This window comes from Ranitomeya variabilis, chromosome 6, assembly GCF_051348905.1.
Source record: "Ranitomeya variabilis isolate aRanVar5 chromosome 6, aRanVar5.hap1, whole genome shotgun sequence".
Taxonomy (NCBI): domain Eukaryota; kingdom Metazoa; phylum Chordata; class Amphibia; order Anura; family Dendrobatidae; genus Ranitomeya; species Ranitomeya variabilis.
In genome coordinates, this window is record NC_135237.1 from 194,722,883 (window position 1) to 194,745,001 (window position 22,119).

The 22,119-nt window shown below is 43.2% G+C and overlaps 1 protein-coding gene across 1 annotated transcript in view; it reads left to right on the forward strand.

Annotated features, from left to right (window-relative positions):
• The first annotated feature begins 2,447 nt into the window (after positions 1-2,447).
• DDC (dopa decarboxylase) overlaps positions 2,448-22,119 on the forward strand; it is a 407,527-nt gene continuing 387,855 nt past the window's right edge. Inside the window, exon 1 of the mRNA XM_077269362.1 lies at positions 2,448-2,494. The gene's annotated coding sequence lies outside the window, so the exon portion shown is untranslated. The remainder of the gene's footprint in view (positions 2,495-22,119) is intronic.

Here is a 22,119-nt window from a genome sequence, read left to right on the forward strand (position 1 = left end):
GGTTACTGTGACTATCAAAGGGGCACACAGAGGGCATTATTACTTTCTATGGGGCAAAATATGGGCACTGTTTTCTAGGGCACTTGCACCCGGCATTATTATATTATAGAGGGGTGCTTTAGAATTTAGAAGGCACAGAGAACCACACAATAGGTGCAGTAATAGTGACACATACGGCAGCAGTGGCTCAGTATTGGGATATCAGCAGGATGAGGAGTTTGTGCAGGTTGGGAATAGATGGTGATGGGGCTGGAATATGAGAAGTTAAGTTTGGAGCGGCCCCCAAGCGCAGGGCAACGGGGTACTTGGTACCGGGTCTCTCGGTTCTGGGGATGTCACGGTGGCCTGACCCGGTCCATGGCCCTGCTAAGGGGCGCCCAATTAAAGATGTAGGTGACGGTGTAGGTCGCAGTAAATGACGAGGACACAGGGTTGCAGTCTCTTTACCTCTTTACTGAAGGCTTCGGCATTCACAATCCAGAGCACTGCTAACAGGGCTGGCTGAGACCGGCCGGTCCGAAGGCACATCCAGAGTTCCCTTTGCAGGTGGAAATCAGTGCCTACATACTAGCGCCTGGGTGTTGTAGTACTTCCCTGCTGAGCACCACGGGATAGTCCTCACAACTGTCGTGTATGTTTCTGTTCTTTCTCTCCGTCCCCCAGATGATATGGATAGGACGCACCCGTATGACGGGGTAGGCGTGGAGTTATTTTATAGGGACCCTAGAGATGCCCCTCTCCGTTGTCTTCATTAGGTGTAAAAGGTGAGACAGCCAACCTAGAGTTAACTGCCCTGCCGTAGTTCAAAGTAATGCGTAGAGTCTATTACTTCCTCAGCGTTCCGGCCACCGGCTACGCGCCTCAGAAGGATGTTGCCGATCTCGGGGCACGACTCCTTCTGGTTCTATCGCCTTTGTGCTGTGATCTCGTTTCTCACTTCTCCACAATATACTTCGCTTCATGTCCTTTCTTAAGATGCCGCCGCAATGAAGTGCAGGCACGGCTCTGTAACGATCTGTCCTTTGCTAGGCCTCTGCTAGGGTCCCACCCCTGACAGGGACCCCCCTGAATCTTCCCAAGTAACACTTTCCACTCACTAGATGTTACCTGGGCAAAACCCAGTCAGCTTCTTCCTAACTTCCTATCCAACCCCCAGTTTTACCAGAGTGTGAGGAGTGGCCTAATACATAGAACCTTTTGCTCCCCCTGGTGGCCAGAGTGTGAAGTGTAATGTGTGACTGTGATACCTGGTCAGGTGAACTCTTTAGTGCAATCAGACGTACCATCACTCCCCTTAGTGGCAGAGCGACGTTACTGCAACGACCAGGAATCTGGGGCACTGGAAATGTGTCTTTGTTGTATTCTCTGAAGCCGAGTCGTGGCTGGAAGAAGTTGTCATATCGGTCTGGGCCAGAAGGAAAAGACGGGAAAAATGCATGATTCCATCAGAAAGAATGTCAGTGGTAAGTCATTATCTGTAACTGTGCTGTGATCTCTGTTATGTTCTGTAGGATTCGTGTTTACCACTGACCATATGGTGGTAATATCCATGTTGGTCTTTGTATAGAGATTATTCTCAGTAACATCACTGTCGTCTGCTGAGGTTCGCCTCCACTATTACGGTGCGTCACCCAGTTTTAATCAAGGTTACCTGGTTAGGGGCCCACTCAGAAATTTTGCTCCCCCTGAACCAAACCCTAGCTTACCCCTCTGGTGCAAAATGTGGCTTTTGTTATAAATATTGCTTATTATTGACATGAAACCGACCCATGTAATTGTATTTAAAATCATGTGTAAGATGCAAAACACAAGTGACTATAATAAAGTAAAAAAACAAACATTTCATTTCACAACAATGTGTAGTATAGATGAATATATGAACATCATTCTTGAACTACATAGTATTGGGCAGCACAAAAAAACACGATCATACAAACATTAGCAGGAATATTTCCACTGGATATTTTTCTAAACGTGAACAAATATCATCTGTTTGTCATGACGTGTAGATGCATTTTGAACAATAGCAACTACATAATGGTAAAATAGATTTTGGGATATTAGAATTTCTGCCTTTTTTTCCCAAAAAATGCATTTTGTTGTTTTGTTGGTTGTTTAGCCACTTAGATGCAATTTGCAATATTTATTTATACAAGGAATTGGATCGAGAGTTTAAAACTAATTGCTGTTTGCTTGTATGGCCGCATAGTACTCCTATGGCAGATTGGGCCGTGACTGTGAAGCTGATGAAGTTTGTCTTTCATATGCTTTCCATTTCCTTGAAGTGTGCTCTGCTAATCATCACTTTGTATTCTACAGTACAATAGGGTTTGTCACTACACTTCCCTGCTATGGAGAGATGCAGCTGACTGTTGAGTGTCTGTGATTGGCCATGGGAGGAGGCTATGCTGATTATAAAGAGTGATCAGCTTTCCCAGAGCATCATATGTGAGAGTGCAGCTTCTGGAGATCCAGAGGATTTACCCTGTAAACTGTAAGTAACATTGTCTTCCAGCAGCTTTGTGTCTACCTAATCCCAAGAAGCTAAATAACTGGATTACTGTAGCTGTTGAGTCGTATTGTTTATTTGAACTGCTGCTCAACGTTCCCTGCATTCATACCTTACTTATTTCCCTTCCATGTACTTTATGATAATACAGGTAAACTCAATATTTGATTTGTATTGTAAACAGCCTTAAGATCATTCTAAATATAAAAAGTGCATTTTTACATGTGATTTCCTTCTATATGTCTGTATATATGCCTAAAATATTTTATGAAATAATTCAACCATATTTTAATTTCATTTATTTATTTTACTTGAAAAAACCTTGTTCATTGCCTTTAGTTTTAAATTTACATGTACTCATAAGTAATTAATTTTTCTTCATATTATGTCTATCATAAACATACAACTCAGGAGTGTAGTATTGTGATGTACTTGTGACCGATGATTTTCTCTAGTTCATGTAAAATTACATTGAATATACATACTCATCTTAGCAAGCTTTTTGTGTACCTAACCGTAATTACAAGTTACACATCCATCAATTTATGCATCTACCCAACCCTTAGAAATTGGCTTAGGTATAAAGCTGTACTAGATGCAAAGTTACCCAACACAAACGTTAGATTTTTCTTCATATGTGCATGTTTGATGCCTCGCTTCACATTGCTGCTGTATAGGAGCAGATCAGTTCTACACTGATAATACAAATAATTATTGTAACCTCTATAGCATAAGTCTATTACACAGTGCTTTACGATCACATGAAGCAAACACATTCAAAAGAATAAAATAAAATCAGACAAATGGCAGTGCTATCTCAGTGCTCATTGTCGGTTTGGATTTGGTTGCAGAGATCAACCACACTTTTCCTAATATAACGCTGCATATTGAGAACTATCCTCAAACAGGCTAATTTCTATGTTTAATGTACACACTTTGCGATTCACAAAGAATAAAATAAATGCAAATATATAATCAAAATCAACAGGTTAGACAGATCAGTGCATTTATGCCTATGTGTAAAGAAGTGAGTGAGGCACTCGAGTAGGTTAAAATAGAATTTCTTTATGTGGATTTTGGAGCAGATTCTGCTCTAAAATCCACTTCCAAGACCACTTTAAATACTCTCTAAATAATCTCCCTATTTATTTCAATGGAAAAAAATATAATGCACATGGTCCTGTTATTTCCACACTTATTTTCTATGAGGATAAAAAAGAAATATATCAATTCTTGGTGTTTTTCTGCATAAGCTCCAAAATTGAATCAATTGAAACAGGAAAAAAACACACTCATACACATAAATGATATAAATGCAACAAAAATGTGCCCAAAAAACATTTTTCAACCATTTCTTTGAAGTGGATTACTCATTCAGAAATATTCACATAAAGGATGTGGACATACTCTTAATATAGCCATATAATTAAATAACTGTTTGGCTGATTGATTATTCTGCAAACAGTTGTCTCTTCTGACTCCTGTACGCACATGAATGCAGGAAGACTGTCCCTCATTTACTTTTTGGGTAGGAACTTTGGGTAGGAACTTTGTAATAATTTAAATGTAACATAATACATTGAAAATATCAAATTAGCATTGTATTAAGAAAAACAACAAGAAAATATGGTTAGAAAATAATTGGCCTTAATGTCAATGTATTTGTGACTTTTTGGGTGATATAAAAACAATGTCGAATCTGCTCTGCCGCATTATTTTTACCTATTTGTGCAAGAATTTAGAACCATTTGCATTATTCACATTACCTTGTATAAGTGGAATGACTTGTTGTTTGACCAAGTTTTGATTCACATTTATGACATATGTCAAAAAGGGTGCAAATGTGAAAAAGTCTCTACACAGATCCAGGTGGAGAAAAAATGCCTTACTTTTAGCCAGTGGTAGAGTATGTTCACACAGAGGTTTTTTTGCATGTGATCCTCTCCAAAATCCATAAAAAAAACCTTTACATAGTCTTTAAATATATTTCCTATTGATTTCAATGGGAAACCCACACTGCTGTTCATATAGCATTTTTCCCCATGAGGTTACATTCTCATTTACATAAAAACATCCTGTAGAAAAAGAAGTGATATATTACTTCTCTAACACCTTAGTGCATATGGACATAACATTCAGCCGTGCAATGCTCCTCTGGGAAATTTAATATGTAAATTACCTCTTTAACTTCCTACAGGTGGCGCTATAGAGTTCAAGTCCTCTTTTTCTCTGAAGATGCAATTTGCATAGACTGGAGCAGCATCTCCTCATTTATGTAACCAGATAAACAATTTATTATTTTATAAATGTAGGATAATGTGTGAATAAGGATAACGCAATATTAGTCTAAACAATAGGCCCCTAAAGTCAGTATTTCTTGTGGGCCCTTGGCATGCCAGATGGACACTGGTAACATATGTGGCCTGTAAAAGTGGAGAAGGCTTACAAGTGCTTCTCACAAAATTAGAATATCATCAAAAAGATAATTTATTTCAGTTCTTCAATACAAAAAGTGAATTTCATATATAGATCCATTACAAACAGAGTGATCTATTTCATGTGTTTATTTCCGTTAATATTGATGATTATGGCTTGCAGCCAATGAAAACCCAAAAGTCATTATAAGGCTAGGTTCACATTGCGTTAGGGCAATCCGTTAAGCGTATAGCGCTAGCGGCTTGCGCTAACACAATGTTTCTCTAGGGTCCGAGTTCGGCGTCCCTGCTAGCGCAGATCCCCGATCTGCGCTAGCGAGGAACGGACCTCGGGCGCACCTCGGACGCTGCAAGCAGCGTCCGAGGTCCGTCACAAAAGAACGGCACATCGCTAGCGCGTGCCGAAAATGGCATGCGCTAGCGATGCCCTACAGGGAAAAATCACATTGCTGTCAATGGGTGCACTAACGGACCCGTTGCACGGCATTAATTGCGACATTTTCGCTGTGCAACGCAGTCCATTAGCGTTAACCCATTAACGCAATGTGAACCTAGCCTTACAGTAAATTAGAACGCTTTATAACACCAGCTGAAAAATGATTTTAAAATCCAAAATGTTGGCCTACTGAAATGTACAGTGGGTACGGAAAGTATTCATACCCTTTAAATTTTTCACTCTTTGTTTCATTGCAGCCACTTGGTAAATACAAAAAAGTTCATTTTTTTTTTCATATTAATGTACACTCTGCACCACATCTTGACTGAAAAAAACAGAAATTTAGTAATTTTTGCAAATTTATTAAAAAAGAAAAACTGAAATATCACATGGTCTTAAGTATTCAGACCCTTTGTTCAGTATTGAGTAGAAGCACCCTTTTGAGCTAGTACAGCCATGAATCTTCTTGTGAATGATGCAACAAGTTTTTCACACCTGGATTTGGAGATCCTCTGCCATTCTTCCTTGCAGATCCTCTCCAGTTCCATCAGGATGGATGGTGAACGTTGGTGGACAGCCATTTTCAGGTCTCTCCAGAGATGCTCAATTGGGTTTAGGTCAAGGCTCTGGCTGGGCCAGTCAAGAATGGTCACAGAGTTGTTCTGAAGCCACGTCTTTGTTATTTTAGCTGTGTGCTTAGGGTCATTGTCTTGTTGGAAGGTGAACCTTTGGCCAAGTCTAAGGTCCAGAGCACTCTGGAAAAGGTCTTCATCCAGGATATCTCTGTACTTGGCCGCATTCATGTTTCCTTCAATGGCAACCAGTCATCCTGTCCCTGCAACTGAAAAACACCCCCATAGCATGATGCTGCTGCCACCACCATGTTTCACTGTTGGGATTGTATTGGGCGGGTGATGAGCAGTGCCTGCTTATCTCCATACATACCGCTTAGAATTATCACCAAAAAGGTCTATCTTCGTCTCATCAGACCAGTGAATCTTAGGCCGGCGTCACACTGGAGAGAAATACGGATGAGGGAGAGGCGCAAAAGCAACGCATTGTACACGGACCAATATTTCTCTATGGGGCAGCTTCCATCAGCCATATGTTTCTCTGCCGTATTTACCGGGCTGAGAAAATTGCAGCATGCTGGGATTGTCAGCGTATTCCTCCAAAAATACGCCAATGAAAGCCAATGGGGCAAGAAAAATACGGATTACACACGGACCACACGTCTGCCTTGCAAGAAATACGCACCGGTGTCCTACAGAAAAGCCGGTAATTCAGCACATTATTCAGTCATTATATATAAATGTCATTGACACACATATATATATATATATATATATATATATATATTTATATTTATATTTAATACAGGTTTTTGCTAACTCCTCTACCAAACCCCACAGGATATGAGACATGGTTTACACACAGTAAACCATTTCATATCCGTTATATTTTTACATATTCCTCACTAATAATGTTAGTAGTTTGTGTGTGCAAAATTTTTGACCTCTAGGTGTTAAAATAAAGGGTTAAATCACGGAAAAAAACTGGCGTGATTGCGCCCGTGCAATTTTCTCCGCCAGAGTGGGAAAACCAGTGACTGAAAGCAGATATTAATAGCCTAGTGAGGGACCATGGTTATTGCCCCCCCGGCTAAAAACATCTGCCCCCAGCCACCTCAGAAAAGGCACATCTGTAAGATGTGCCTATTCTGGCACTTACATAGTTACATATAGTTATTGAGGTTGAAGGAAGACTTTAAGTCCATCTAGTTCAACCCATAGCCTAACCTAACATGCCCTAACATGTTGATCCAGAGGAAGGCAAAAAAACCCCATGTGGCAAAGAGTAACTCCACCATGGGGAAAAAAATTCCTTCCCGACTCCACATACGGCAATCAGACTAGTTCCCTGGATCAACGCCTTATCAAGGAATCTAGTGTATATACCCTGTAATATTATACTTTTCCAGAAAGGTATCCAGTCCCCTCTTAAATTTAATTAATGAATCACTCATTACAACATCATACGGCAGAGAGTTCCATAGTCTCACTGCTCTTACAGTAAAGAATCCGCGTCTGTTATTATGCTTAAACCTTCTTTCCTCCAGACGTAGAGGATGCCCCCTTGTCCCTGTCTCAGGTCTATGATTAAAAAGATCATCAGAAAGGTCTTTGTACTGTCCCCTCATATATTTATACATTAAAATAAGATCACCCCTTAGTCTTCGTTTTTCCAAACTAAATAGCCCCAAGTGTAATAACCTATCTTGGTATTGCAGACCCCCCAGTCCTCTAATAACCTTGGTCGCTCTTCTCTGCACCCGCTCTAGTTCAGCTATGTCTTTCTTATACACCGGAGACCAGAACTGTGCACAGTATTCTAAGTGTGGTCGCACTAGTGACTTGTATAGAGGTAAAATTATGTTCTCCTCATGAGCATCTATGCCTCTTTTAATACATCCCATTATTTTATTTGCCTTTGTAGCAGCTGCCTGACACTGGCCACTGAATATGAGTCTGTCATCCACCCATACACCCAGGTCTTTTTCATTGATGGTTTTGCCCAGAGTTTTAGAATTAAGCACATAGTTATACATCTTATTACTTCTACCCAAGTGCATGACCTTACATTTATCCCCATTAAAGCTCATTTGCCATTTATCAGCCCAAGCTTCTAGTTTACATAAATCATCCTGTAATATAAAATTGTCTTCCCCTGTATTGATTACCCTACAGAGTTTAGTGTCATCTGCAAATATTGAAATTCTACTCTGAATGCCCCCTACAAGGTCATTAATAAATATGTTAAAAAGAAGAGGGCCCAATACTGACCCCTGTGGTACCCCACTGCTAACCGCGACCCAGTCCGAGTGTGCTCCATTAATAACCACCCTTTGTTTCCTATCCCTGAGCCAGCTCTCAACCCACTTACACATATTTTCCCCTATCCCCATTACTCTCATTTTATGTATCAACCTTTTGTGTGGCACCGTATCAAAAGCTTTGGAAAAGTCCATATACACTACGTCCACTGGGTTCCCTTGGTCCAGTCCGGAACTTACCTCTTCATAGAAGCTGATCAAATTAGTCTGACATGAGCGGTCCCTAGTAAACCCGTGCTGATACTGGGTCATGAGGTTATTCCTCTTCAGATACTCCAGTATAGCATCCCTTAGAATGCCCTCCAGGATTTTACCCACAGTAGAGGTTAAACTTACTGGCCTATAATTACCGAGTTCAGTTTTTGCCCCTTTTTTGAATATTGGCACCACATTTGCTATACGCCAGTCCTGTGGTACAGACCCTGTTATTATGGACTCTTTAAAGATTAAAAATAATGGTCTATCAATGACTGTACTTAGTTCCTGCAGTACTCGGGGGTGTATCCCATCCGGGCCCGGAGATTTGTCAATTTTTGTGATTTTTAGACGCCGCTGTACTTCCTGCTGGGTTAAGCAGGTGACATTTAATGGGGAATTTTTATCACTAGTCATATTGGCTGCCATGGGATTTCCTTTTGTAAATACTGATGAAAAAAAGTCATTTAGCAGATTGGCTTTTTCCTCATCCTCATCCACCATTTCACCCAGACTATTTTTAAGGGGGCCAACACTGTCATTTTTTAGTTTCTTACTATTTATATAGTTAAAGAATATTTTGGGATTATTTTTACTCTCTCTGGCAATGAGTCTCTCTGTCTCAATCTTTGCTGCCTTGATTTGCTTTTTACAGAATTTATTTAATTTTCTGTATTTATTTAATGCCTCATCACTACCTACTTCCTTTAATTCTCTAAATGCTTTCTTTTTGTTCCTTATTGCGCCCCTAACAGCTCTATTTAGCCATATTGGTTTCCTCCTATTTCTAGTATGTTTATTCCCATACGGTATATACTGTGCACAGGTCCTATCCAGGATGCTAATGAACGTCTCCCATTTTCTTTGTGTATTTTTGTGTCTCAGGATATCGTCCCAGTTAATTGCACCAAGATCCTCTCTCATCCGTTGTCCTTGTCACCCCCCTACTACCCATCTTATTAAAGGTTACATGAAAACTTATTATTTTATGATCACTATTCCCCAAGTGACCCCCAACCCTTATATTTGATATGCGGTCTGGCCTGTTGGTTAATATTAGGTCTAGCAGTGCCCCCCTCCTTGTTGGGTCCTGAACCAGCTGTGAAAGGTAATTGTCTCTCATAGTTGTCAAAAACCGATTACCTTTGCTGGAACTGCAGGTTTCTGTTCCCCAATCTATTTCAGGGTAGTTGAAGTCCCCCATAATAATGACTTCTCCTTGAGTCGCAGCTTCATCTATTTGCTTTACGAGGATATTCTCCATTGCTTCCATTATTTTTGGAGATTTATAACAAACCCCTATCAGTAATTTATTATTTTTTCCCCCTCCCCTTATCTCCACCCACAGGGACTCCACATTTTCATTAAATTCACCTATGTTATCACGCAGGATGGGTTTTAAGGAAGATTTTACATATAGACACACCCCTCCCCCTCGCTTATCTGTACGGTCATTTCTGAACAGGCTATAGCCCTGCAAGTTAACAGCCCAGTCATGGCTCTCATCCAGCCACGTCTCAGATATCCCCACCATGTCATAATTATGCTCCAACAGCATTAGTTCTAATTCGTCCATTTTGTTGGCGAGGCTTCTGGCATTAGTATACATGCACTTGATGTTACTCTCTGTACCTCTATTCTTTCTTAAATTATTAACTGTTCTAACCCCACCCCCCATGCCACCGCCACCCCCAACTTCCTTATTTGTGCCCAGCTCTCTATCTGCACTATCTTCCCCTCCTATAAAATGAATACCCTCCCCCCCAATCCCTAGTTTAAACACTCCTCCAACCTTCTAACCATTTTCTCCCCCAGCACAGCTGCCCCTTCCCCATTGAGGTGCAGCCCGTCCCTAGCGTAGAGCCTGTAGCCCACTGAGAAGTCGGCCCAGTTCTGCAGGAACCCAAACCCCTCCTTCCTACACCAATTCTTGAGCCACTTATTAACCTCCCTAATCTCCCGTTGCCTCTCTGGCGTGGCACTTAAAGCTTGTCTCGAGGGATGACTTTCAATAGATCGCAGCGAGGGGAGCTGCTCTGCTACGTACGAAACCCCGAGACAGAAGCAGGTCGTCTACGAATGATTTAGCACCGGGTTCCCAGTGAAACTTGCGGTGCGCTCCGGGAGAGAGGCGGCGGGGCTTCCGGCCGCTCTCCGGTCCACGGGGCGTGCGGCGTTACTCGCCGGGGGCTCGGGGGTCCCCTGGCTATCCCTGGCCGGGATGGGCTCCTCGGCACTGCGGTATCGTCACGTTTAGGGGGGATTCTGACTTAGAGGCGTTCAGTCATAATCCCACAGATGGTAGCTTCGCCCCATTGGCTCCTCAGCCAAGCACACGCACCAAATGTCTGAACCTGCGGTTCCTCTCGTACTGAGCAGGATTGCTATTGCGACAACACATCATCAGTAGGGTAAAACTAACCTGTCTCACGACGGTCTAAGACACTTAGACACTCTCTTCCCACTACCCTGCAGCGGTGGGATATGGGGTAATAAGGGGTTAATGTCACCTTGCTATTGTAAGGTGACATTGAGCCTGGTTAATAATGGAAAGATGTCAATAAGACACCTATCCATTATTAAGCCAATATTAGTAAAGGGTTAAAAATATACACACACATTAAGAATAAAGTATTTTAATGAAATAAATAAACACATGGGGTTTTAATATCTTTATTTTACGCTCAATCCAACTGAAGACCCTCGTTCTCCTGTGAAAAAAGGAAAATAAAAAAGCAACAATATCCCATACCTGTCCGCCATACAGTCATGTCGCACGATGTAAATCTATCTGAAGGGGTTAAATACAGTTACAACCAGTAGCCTGCTAATGCAGCTGCTCCCGGCTGTAAATGACTGGGGAATGAATGAAATGAAGGTAACGTAGCTTCGGGGACTTGCGGTGCCATCACTGAAGCTGCGCCCTCTGGTGGCATAAACTCATTTAAACTGTAGCGTGAAAAAATATTCAGAAAAATTCCCACGCTACAGTTCATATGAGTTTATGCCACCAGGGGGCGCTGCTTCGGTGACGGCACCGCTTTTATGCTATCTAGCTCTGTATTAAATATATATATACATATATATAAATATATATATATACTGTATGTGTCTCACTTATACACTTAACAAAAAAGTGTGAAACAACTGAAAATATGTCTTATATTCTAGGTTCCTCAACGTAGCCACCTTTTGCTTTGATTACTGCTTTGCACACTCTTGGCATTCTCTTGATGAGCTTCAAGAGGTAGTCACCGGAAATGGTTTTCACTTCACAGGTGTGCCCTGTCAGGTTTAATAAGTGTGATTTCTTGCCTTATAAATGGGGTTGGGACCATCAGTTGTGTTGTGCAGAAGTCTGGTTGATACACAGCTGATAGTCCTACTGAGTTGACTGTTAGAATTTGTATTATGGCAAGAAAAAAGCAGCTAATTAAAGAAAAACGAGTGGCCATCATTACTTTAAGAAATGAAGGTCAGTCAGTCCGAAAAATTGGTAAAACCTTGAAAGTGTCCCCAAGTGGAGTTGCAAAAACCATCAAACTCTACAAAGAAACTGACTCACATGAGGACCGCCCCAGGAAAGGAAGACCAAGAGTGACCTCTGCTTCTGAGGATAAGTGTATCCGAGTCACCAGCCTCAGAAATCGCAGGTTAACAGCAGCTCTGATTAGAGACCAGGTCAATGCCACACAGAGTTCTAGCAGAAGACATATCTCTACAACAACTGTTAAGAGGATACGTTGTGCAGCAGGCCTTCATGGTAAAATAGCTGCTAGGAAACCACTGCTAAGGACAGGCAACAAGCAGAAGAGACTTGTTTGGGCTAAAGAACACAAGGAATGGACATCAGACCAGTTGAAATCTGTGCTTTGGTCTGATGAGTACAAATTTGAGATCTTTGGTTCTAACCACCGTGTCTATGTGCGACGCAGAAAAGGTGAACGTATGGACTCTACATGCCTGGTTCCCACTGTGAAGCATGGAGGACGAGGTGTGATGGTGTGGGGATGCTTTATTGGTGACATTGCTGGGGATTTATTCAAAATTGAAGGCATACTGAACCAGCATGGCTATCACAGCATCTTGCATGCTATTCCATCCAGTTTGCATTTAGATGGACCATCATTTATTTTTCAACAGGACAATGACCCCAAACACACCTCCCGGCTGTGTAAGGGCCTCCTGACGAAGATCGGCGAAACGCGCGTTGAGGCGGCAGGCTGAGGTTCCAGGTCTTCCACCGCATATAGGTATTCTACCCTTATAACTTTACCCTTCTTTGTACTACATATGCACTTTAGTTCTGTTATGCAGCATGCACTTTATATCTTCCTCTGCTTAGCACTCCCTTGCACTTTGCAACTGATTATATATTTAGTTTAAGCACTGGTATATACTAGGCCTTGTCTGTATGTAGTCTTATGTGTGCATGGCACTTATGAGCTTTGAACTGTTATATTTTGATTTGATTCTTGATTAGGGAGCTCGTATTGGTACTATACCTTAGTGCCATATAGTGCATAACATCTATTAATTCTGCATGTGGTTGGTATGTACCTTCCTGTCCTGCTTGGTTAGTTTTTTTACTCTGCTGTGAATATTTTATTTTATATTTAATAAAATTTATTTTCCTGAATTTACTCTTTTTGGGTCTCTGTATAATTAGAGTTTCCCACGGTTGTGCTATTAGTTGTTTGGAGTTAAGGATATATTGTGTATGATCCAGTGGAAATATCTTGTGTTCCTAATCGGCTGTAACCAGACAGCAACTGTTAATTTTAAAGAAAAAAAAAATTGTGTGGGCTCTCACGTAATTTTTATAATCAGCAGAGTGAAAACCAACGGCTGGGGGCAGATGTTTATAGCCTGGGAAGGGGGTAATACTTAGCCTTTACTGGCTATTAAAATGGGGGACCCCAACAAAAAATGACTTGGGGTCCCCCTATAATTAATAACCAGCAAAGGCTATACAGACAGCTGTGGGCTGATATTAATAGACTAGGAAGGGGCCATGGATAGTGCCCCTCCTCCAGCTAAAAACATCAGCTCTCAGCCACCCCAGAAATGGCGCATCTTATAGATGCCCCAATTCTGGCACTTAGCCTTGCTCTTCCCATGTGCCCTGTGGTGGTGGCAAGTGGGCTAATATTTGTGGGTTTGATGTCACCTGCTATTGTCAGGTGACATCAAGCCCATGGCTTAGTAATGGAGAGGCATCAATAAGATGCCCCCATTACTAACCCCATAGTTATATAGTAAATAAAGACACAGCCAGAATAAAGTCCTTTAGTAATCTTAATTAACCATACTTACCAAACACCTAATCCCCAACTCCTTCATCACCTGCAACCAAAATAAAATAATAAACCACAAATATTCCTCACCTGTCCAACGAGAAAACAATCCATAATGTCCCACGACGATCCTGATCACTTTGAGTGCAGTCACATCAGTGATGTGACAGCTCTCAAAGACAGCCGGCAATACACTGACCAGAGGTAATCAATCCTTCAGTGTATTACTGAGCTGCAGTGAGAGTTCACCGGAATTCATTAGCTCTGGTGCTCTCCTTTTACAGCACCTCTGCTGCATGGGAAAATTCTCACACAGCGGTGCCGTAAGTGATAGCACCGATAGCTAATGAACTCCGGTGAACTCTTATGGCGGCGCAGTGATACACTGCAGGGGGCAATTAGCTCCTGTTATTGTATCGCTGGCGACCAGGTAGAGCGGTCACTAGTGTTGAGCGATACCGTCCGATACTTGAAAGTATCGGTATCGGAAAGTATCGGCCGATACCGGCAAAGTATCGGATCTAATCCGATACCGATACCCGATACCAATACAAGTCAATGGGACTCAAGTATCGGATGGTATCCCTGATGGTTCCCAGGGTCTGAAGGAGAGGAAACTCTCCTTCAGGCCCTGGGAACCATATAAATGTGTAAAAGAAAGAATTAAAATAAAAAATATCGCTATACTCACCTGTCCGACGCAGCCGGGACTTCAGCGAGGGAACCGGCAGCGTTGTTTGTTTAAAATTCGCGCTATTACTTGGTTACGTGAATTCCCGGCTTGTGATTGGTCAGGTCGGCCATGTTGCCGGGACGCGGACCAATCACAGCAAGCCGTGACGAAATTACGTCACGGCTTGCTGTGATTGGTCCGCGTCCCGGCAATATGGCCGCCCTGACCAATCACAAGCCGTGACGTCACGGGAGGCTGGACACGCGCTCATTTTAAAATGGGCGCGTGTCCAGCCTCCCGTGACGTCACGGCTTGTGATTGGTTGCGCCGCGGTCAACCAATCACAAGCCGGGAGGCTGGACGCGCTCATTTTAAAATGGGCGCGTGTCCAGCCTCCCGTGACGTCACGGCTTGTGATTGGTTGCGCCGCGGTCAACCAGTCACAAGCCGGGAGGCTGGACGCGCTCATTTTAAAATGGGCGCGTGTCCAGCCTCCCGTGACGTCACGGCTTGTGATTGGTCAGGGCGGCCATATTGCCGGGACGCGGACCAATCACAGCAAGCCGTGACGTAATTTCGTCACGGCTTGCTGTGATTGGTCCGCGTCCCGGCAACATGGCCGACCTGACCAATCACAAGCCGGGAATTCACGTAACCAAGTAATAGCGCGAATTTTAAACAAACAACGCTGCCGGTTCCCTCGCTGAAGTCCCGGCTGCGTCGGAGAGGTGAGTATAGCGATATTTTTTATTTTAATTCTCTCTTTTACACATTTTAACATTAATGTTGTTCCGATACCCGATATCCGATACCACAAGAGTATCGGAATCCCGGTATCGGAATTCCGATACAGCAAGTATCGGCCGATACCCGATACTTGCAGCATCGGAATGCTCAACACTAGCGGTCACATCTCCTGATGTGACTGTTCTACATGTGAGATTGCTGTGGGACAATCTGGATTACCTGGACTACGGCGGACAGGGAGCATAGGTTGGTTTATTATTTTGCATTATTTCTAGGAGACAAAGGTATCGGGGATTTGGTGTGAGGTGAGTATAATTTTTTTTATTGTTATGTGAATATGTATGCAAAGTAACTTTATTTTTAACTGTGAGCACAGGCGCCAGTAGATGAAACTACTCTCCCATCGGACAGAGCCTGATGGGAGCAGCAGTCTCATTGGTCCGCACCTGCTTTTTTACCACAGTTAACCACTGTGGCTCACAGTCAGCTGCGGAATCACGCTGACATTTGCCAGCATGATCCCACAGAGCTGTGATCGACAGTACCAGTGGTAGCGTTACCCTGGGAGACAGTCACAGCTGCAGGGTGATGCTGACATGTGACAGCATGACCCTTCAGTGTGTGCAATCACAGGGGAAAATAAAGCCCACAGCATATGCTATGGGCTGTTATGATCTGGTGGCCTAAGAGCAGCATGGGACGTACTCTGGAGAAGGTGGTACCTGTACTGACCGCAGACCCTGAACTTAACACCGCAACTAGAAGTAGCCATGGAATGTACCTTTCACTCCCTAGACATCTCGACACAGCCGGAGGACTAATTACCCCTAGAGATAGAAACGGGAAAACTATCTTGCCTCAGAGAAAATCCCCAAAGGATAGACAGCCCCCCACAAATATTGACTGTGAGAGGAGAGGGAAAAAACATACACAGACTGAAATCAGAATTTAGCAAAGGAGGCCACTTCTAGCTAGATAGAAAGGATAGGACAGAGTACTATGCGGTCAGTATTAAAACACTAGAAAATATCCACCACAGAAAATACAGAATCTCCACATCTAACTAAAGATATGGAGGGTATATCTGCATCTCCAGAGATACCAGCTTGGCTAAACAAATCCTTATACAGACCAAGCTGGACTAGACAAAAACATGGAAAAGAACTGAACAATAAGGCCCACAGCATGTGGACAGCAGAAAATCAAGGCCAGAATTTATCTTTGTTGAAATGAACAGCAAAGCAGAAGAGACCAGGCAGGGATGTGAATCCTCCAAGAACAATGGACAACTGGCACTGACTAAAGGTTCAAGCAAGACTAAATAGCCCAGTCAGAATTACAAAAAGTGGACACACCTGATAAATGCTGCGATCCAGAGACAGCAGCACTACCACTTATAACCACCGGAGGGAGCCCAAGAGCAGAATTCACAACAATGGGCTGCAACAAAATGGCCACGATCTCCGACAGCTGTGACTTGGACAGCCCAGGAGGGCGTGCCCAGGTCACAGCTAATGCGACTACAGTGTTATAGATAGGGTCGGCATCCGACCACTGATCTCTTTGCCCAGGGCAGCTGTATTTGCAGTGTGTAAGTGTCATGCAGTGACTCTTACACTCCTGCAAAGCAAAATGGCAGCCCCCAGTGGCTGTAAAAAATTAATACAAAAATTATATAAATACTGTGCACTTGAAAATATGTTATAAAAATAAGGAATTTAACAATTTTATTTTTTTAATAATATAAAAACATGGCACCATCCCTTCAAGGATTATGGAGGCCACTGTGCTCTTAGCAACCTTGAGTACTGCAGAAATTCTTTTGTAACCTTGGCCAGATCTGTGCCTTGCCACAATTCTGTCTTTGAGCTCCTTGGCCAGTTCCTTTGACCTCATGATTCTCATTTTGTCTGACATGGACTGTGAGGTCTAATATAGACAGGTGTGTGCTTTTCCAAATCAAGTCCTATCAGTTTAATTAAACACAGCTGGACTCCAATGAAGTAGAACCATCTCAAGGAGGATCACAAGAAAATGGACAGCATGTGACTTATATGAGTGTCTGAGGAAAGGGTGTGAATACTTATGACCATGTGATATTTCAGTTTTTCTTTTTTATTAAATTTGCAAAAATTTCTACATTTCTGTTTTTTTTCAGTGAAGATGGAGTGCAGAGTGTGCACTAATGAGGAAAAAATGAACTTTTTTGAATTTACCAAATGGCTGCAATGAAGCAAAGAGTGAAAAATTTAAAGGGGTCTGATTTCTTTCCATACCCACTGTATGTTCAGAAACTGCACTCAATACTTGGTCGGGGCTTCATTTGCATCAATTACTGTATCAATGTAGCGTGACATTGAGGCGATCAACCTATGGCACTGCTGAAGTGTTATGGAAGCCCAGGCTGCTTTGATAGCAGGCTTCAGCTCATCTGCATTGTTGGGTCTGGTGTCTCTCATCTTCCTCTTGACAATACCTCATAGATTATGGCGAGTTTGCTGTCGAATCAAGCACAGTGATACTGTTGTTTTTAAACCAAGTATTGGTACTTTTGGCAGTGTCGACAGGTGCCAAGTCCTGATGGAGAATGAAATTTCCATCTCCAAAAAGCTTGTCAGCAGAGGGAAGCATGAAGTGCTCTACAATTTCCTGGTAGACGGCTGCGCTGACTTTGGTCTTGATAAAACACAATGGACCTACACCAGCAGATGACATGACTCCCCAAACCATCACTGATTGTGGAAACTTCACATTAGACCTCAAGCAGCTTGGATTGTGTACCTCTCCACTCTTCCTCCAGACTCTGGGACCTTGATTTCCAAGTGAAATTAAAAATTTACTTTCATCTGAAAACAACACCATGGACCACTGAGCAACTGTCTGGTTCTTTTTCTCCTTGGCCCAGGTAAGACCCTTCTGGCATTGTCTATTGGTCATGAGTGGCTTGACACAAGGAATACGACACTTGTAGACCATGTCCTGGATATGTCTGTGTGTGGTGGCTCTTGAAGCAATGACTCCAGCAGCAGTACACTACTTGTGAATCTCCCATCAATTTTTGAATGGCCATTTCGTAACAATCCTTTCAAGGCTGCGGTTATCTCCGTTGCTTGTGCACCTTTTTCTACCACACTTTTTCCTACCACTTAACTTTCCATTAATATGCTTGGATACAGCACTCTGTGAATAGCTAGCTTCTTTAGCGATGACCTTTTGTGGTTTACCCTCCTTGTGGAGTGTGTCAATTACTGCCTTCTGGACATCTATCAAGTCAGCAGTCTTCTCCATGATTGTGGAGCCTACTGAAACAGACTAAGATCATTCTGTTTGCAATAACTCTATATAATATATGAGTTTCACTTCTTGTCTTTTTGTATTGAGGAACTGAAATAAATTAACTTTTTGATGATATCCTAATTTTGTGAGAAGGACCTGTACATGTAGGTTCCGATAGACCTAAGCTGTGATCACTACTATTAATCTTGAAATGATTGCTAGGTACCAGTGAGATACAATGGCAGTTGAGGGGCTGCTGAAGTCCTCCTTTGTTGCCACAGGCTGAGCTTCATGGGACAGACGGGATTTACTCTATATACTCTATACTCTTTACTCTATATATTACAATATTCTGGCTTTGTAGTATATAGAATAAATAATTCATAACATTGCAGAGTTTAAGTCATTTGCTGAATTTCAGTCACTTTTGATAAATGTTAGGTATTGTTTTAATATATTTCTAAGGCTGCATTTAGACAGTGAAATCTTGTCTTTTAAATGGCCCCTGACAAGCAATGTGTAACTCGTTTGCAGCCGCTTAAAAGCCTATTTAGACAGGCCGACTTCACTTCCATGACGTTAATATGATTGTTCCGTGTGCATAAAAATATCATTGTTCTTCGTGGCCCTCATCCTGTTTACAGAAGATGATGTAGTGACAAAATATTTTTTGAGATTGTTGACTTGTTTAGACTGGCGAATAATCACTGACTTGGTTCTGAGCTCAACTTGGAGACATAGTTGTGTGAAGCTTACAGGACAGCACTTGCATCCACAGATGGCAAAGATATAAAATCCACAGACAGTATTGTCCAGCAAATCTGAAACTGCTGACCCATCATTGTCGATTAACCTCTAAACCCCTTCATTTTTACACAATAACTAAATAAAGCCATTACTCTGTCTATTACACTACATTAAGGCCCCGTCTCACTAAGCGATTTACCAACGATCACGACCAGCGATATAACCTGGCCGTGATCGTTGGTAAGTCGCTGTGTGGTCGCTGGGGAGCTGTCACACAGACCGCTCTCCCCAGCGACCAACGATCAGGGGAACGACTTCGGCATCGTTGAAACTGTCTTCAACGATGCCGAAGTCCCCCTGCAGCACCCGGGTAACCAGGGTAAACATCGGGTTACTAAGCGCAGGGCCGCGCTTAGTAACCCGATGTTTACCCTGGTTACCAAAAAAAACAAACACTACATACTCGCCTTTCGGTGTACAGGTCCCTTGCCGTCTGTTTCCTGCTCTGACTGAGCCGCCGTACTGTGAGAGCAGAGCGCAGCGGTGACGTCACTGCTGCGCTCTCACTTCTCACTGTACGGCCGGGAGTCAGTGAGAGCAGGAAGCAGACGGCAAGGGACACCGAAAGGCGAGTATGTACTGTTTGTTTTTTTTGGTAACCAGGGTAAACATCGGGTTACTAAGCGCGGCCCTGCGCTTAGTAACCCGATGTTTACCCTGGTTACCAGTGAAGACATCGCTGGATCGGTGTCACACACACCGATTCAGCGATGTCAGCGGGGCCTCAACGACCAAAAAAAGGTCCAGGCCATTCTGACACGACCAGCGATCTCGCAGCAGGGGCCTGATCGCTGGTACGTGTCACACATAGCGAGATCGCTTATGGAGGTCGCTGTTGCGTCACAAAACTTGTGACTCAGCAGCGATCTCGCTAGCGATCTCGCTATGTGAGACGGGGCCTTTAGACTTAATAGAAGTTCAGGAGCGTGAATGCAAATACCTGTAAAGGTACCTTCACACGAAGCGACGCTGCAGCGATAGCGACAACGATGTCGATCGCTGCAGCGTCGCTGTTTGGTCGCTGGAGAGCTGTCACACAGACCGCTCTCCAGCGATCAACTATGCCGAGGTCCCCTGGTAACCAGGGTAAACATCGGGTAACTAAGCGCAGGGCCGCGCTTAGTAACCCGATGTTTACCCTGGTTACCAGCGTAAAATCTAAAAAAAACAAACAGCACATACTTACATTCACGTCCCCCTGCGTCCACTTCCTGACTGACTGAGCGCCGTACAGTGAGAGCAGAGCGGTGACGTCACCGCTGTGCTGCTTTCACTTTCACTTTGCGGCGCTGAGTCAGAGGAGGAAGCAGACTGCAGGGGACGCAATGTGAGTATGTGCTGTTTGTTTTTTTTACATTTTACGCTAGTAACCAGGGTAAACATCGGGTAACTAAGCGCGGCCCTGCGCTTAGTAACCCGATGTTTACCCTGGTTACCAGTGTAAAATATCGCTGGTATCGTTGCTTTTGCTTTCAAACACAACGATACACAGCGATCGGACGACCAAATAAAGTTCTGGACTTTATTCAGCGACCAGCGACATCACAGCAGGATCCTGATCGCTGCTGCGTGTCAAACGAAACGATATCGCTAGCGAGGACGCTGCAACGTCACGGATTGCTAGCGATATCGTTATAATGTCGTTTCGTGTGAAGGTACCTTAAGTTCTGTCTTCTTCAGAGAATTATGTACTTATACATCTTGTCAATTCAAATAAGAAAACCTACATATATATCTACATATATTATTTTTATCTACGCTAGTTCTCTATTTAAGGCAAGTCAAATCATCATCACATTTTCATCCAGAAAACTCAGAAGATTTTCATCTGTATTGTCACAGCCATCTGTGACATTCACATGACCGTGTGACATCTACATAATCAAATTAATTTTCGTATGTTAATAAAGGCAATGTATCTGTGAAAATTGAATCCTATATGGCTGATCCATAAGGGATCAGATTCTTTTGAGCACCTATAGACTTGCATAGACCATTCTTATCCAATATGCAGATTATTTCATGGTGCGATTTTTTTCACATGGTTTCGGTGAAAAACCTGTTATCTGAACAGCCTAAATGAATAATATTGGTCAGTGTGCTGTCGGATTTTTACCCTATAATACGCTCATCTGAATGAGATCTAGATCTACTCCTGGCTTTGGGTATTTTAAAACAATAAAGATTAAAATCTGTACCAGCTTCCTTCTGTAGTATATGGGCTAACAATATAAATATTAGAAAGATCTCTATTACGTACAGCAAATATTCCATAAACAGTTTTTTTCTTTCAAATTTGCAATGCAGCAAATAGTTACTTTTACACATGTGCATGGTTTATCTTTGTACTAGGCATAACCAGGGGCGTAACTACCGCAGTCGCAGCGGTCGCCGCTGCGACCGGGCCCGGCGGGTCGGGGGCCCAGCAGGTCAGAGCAGTGGCGTATCCAGGGGGGGCAGCTGGGGCATGTGCCCCGGGCGCAGCTGACAGGGGGCGCCAGCAGGCCACCTGATGATGCGGCAGTCCAAAGAGGGGGTTGGCAGGGCCAGGGAGCGGGGGGGCTGTCTAATTATACTCACCTACTCCTGGCGCGGTCCCTGCAGGTCCCTGGCTGCCCGGTGCCCCGGCTTCTTCCTGTACTGAGCGGTCACATGGTACCGCTCATTACATTAATGAATATGCGGCTCCACCTCCCATAGGGGTGGAGCCGCATATTCATTACTGTAATGAGTGGTAATGGTGACCGCTCAGTACAGAAAGAAGCAGCAGCGCCGGGGAAGCAGGGACTGCACCGTGCCAGGAGCAGGTGAGTATATGGGGAGGGGAGCGCTGCGCGATATTCACTTGCTC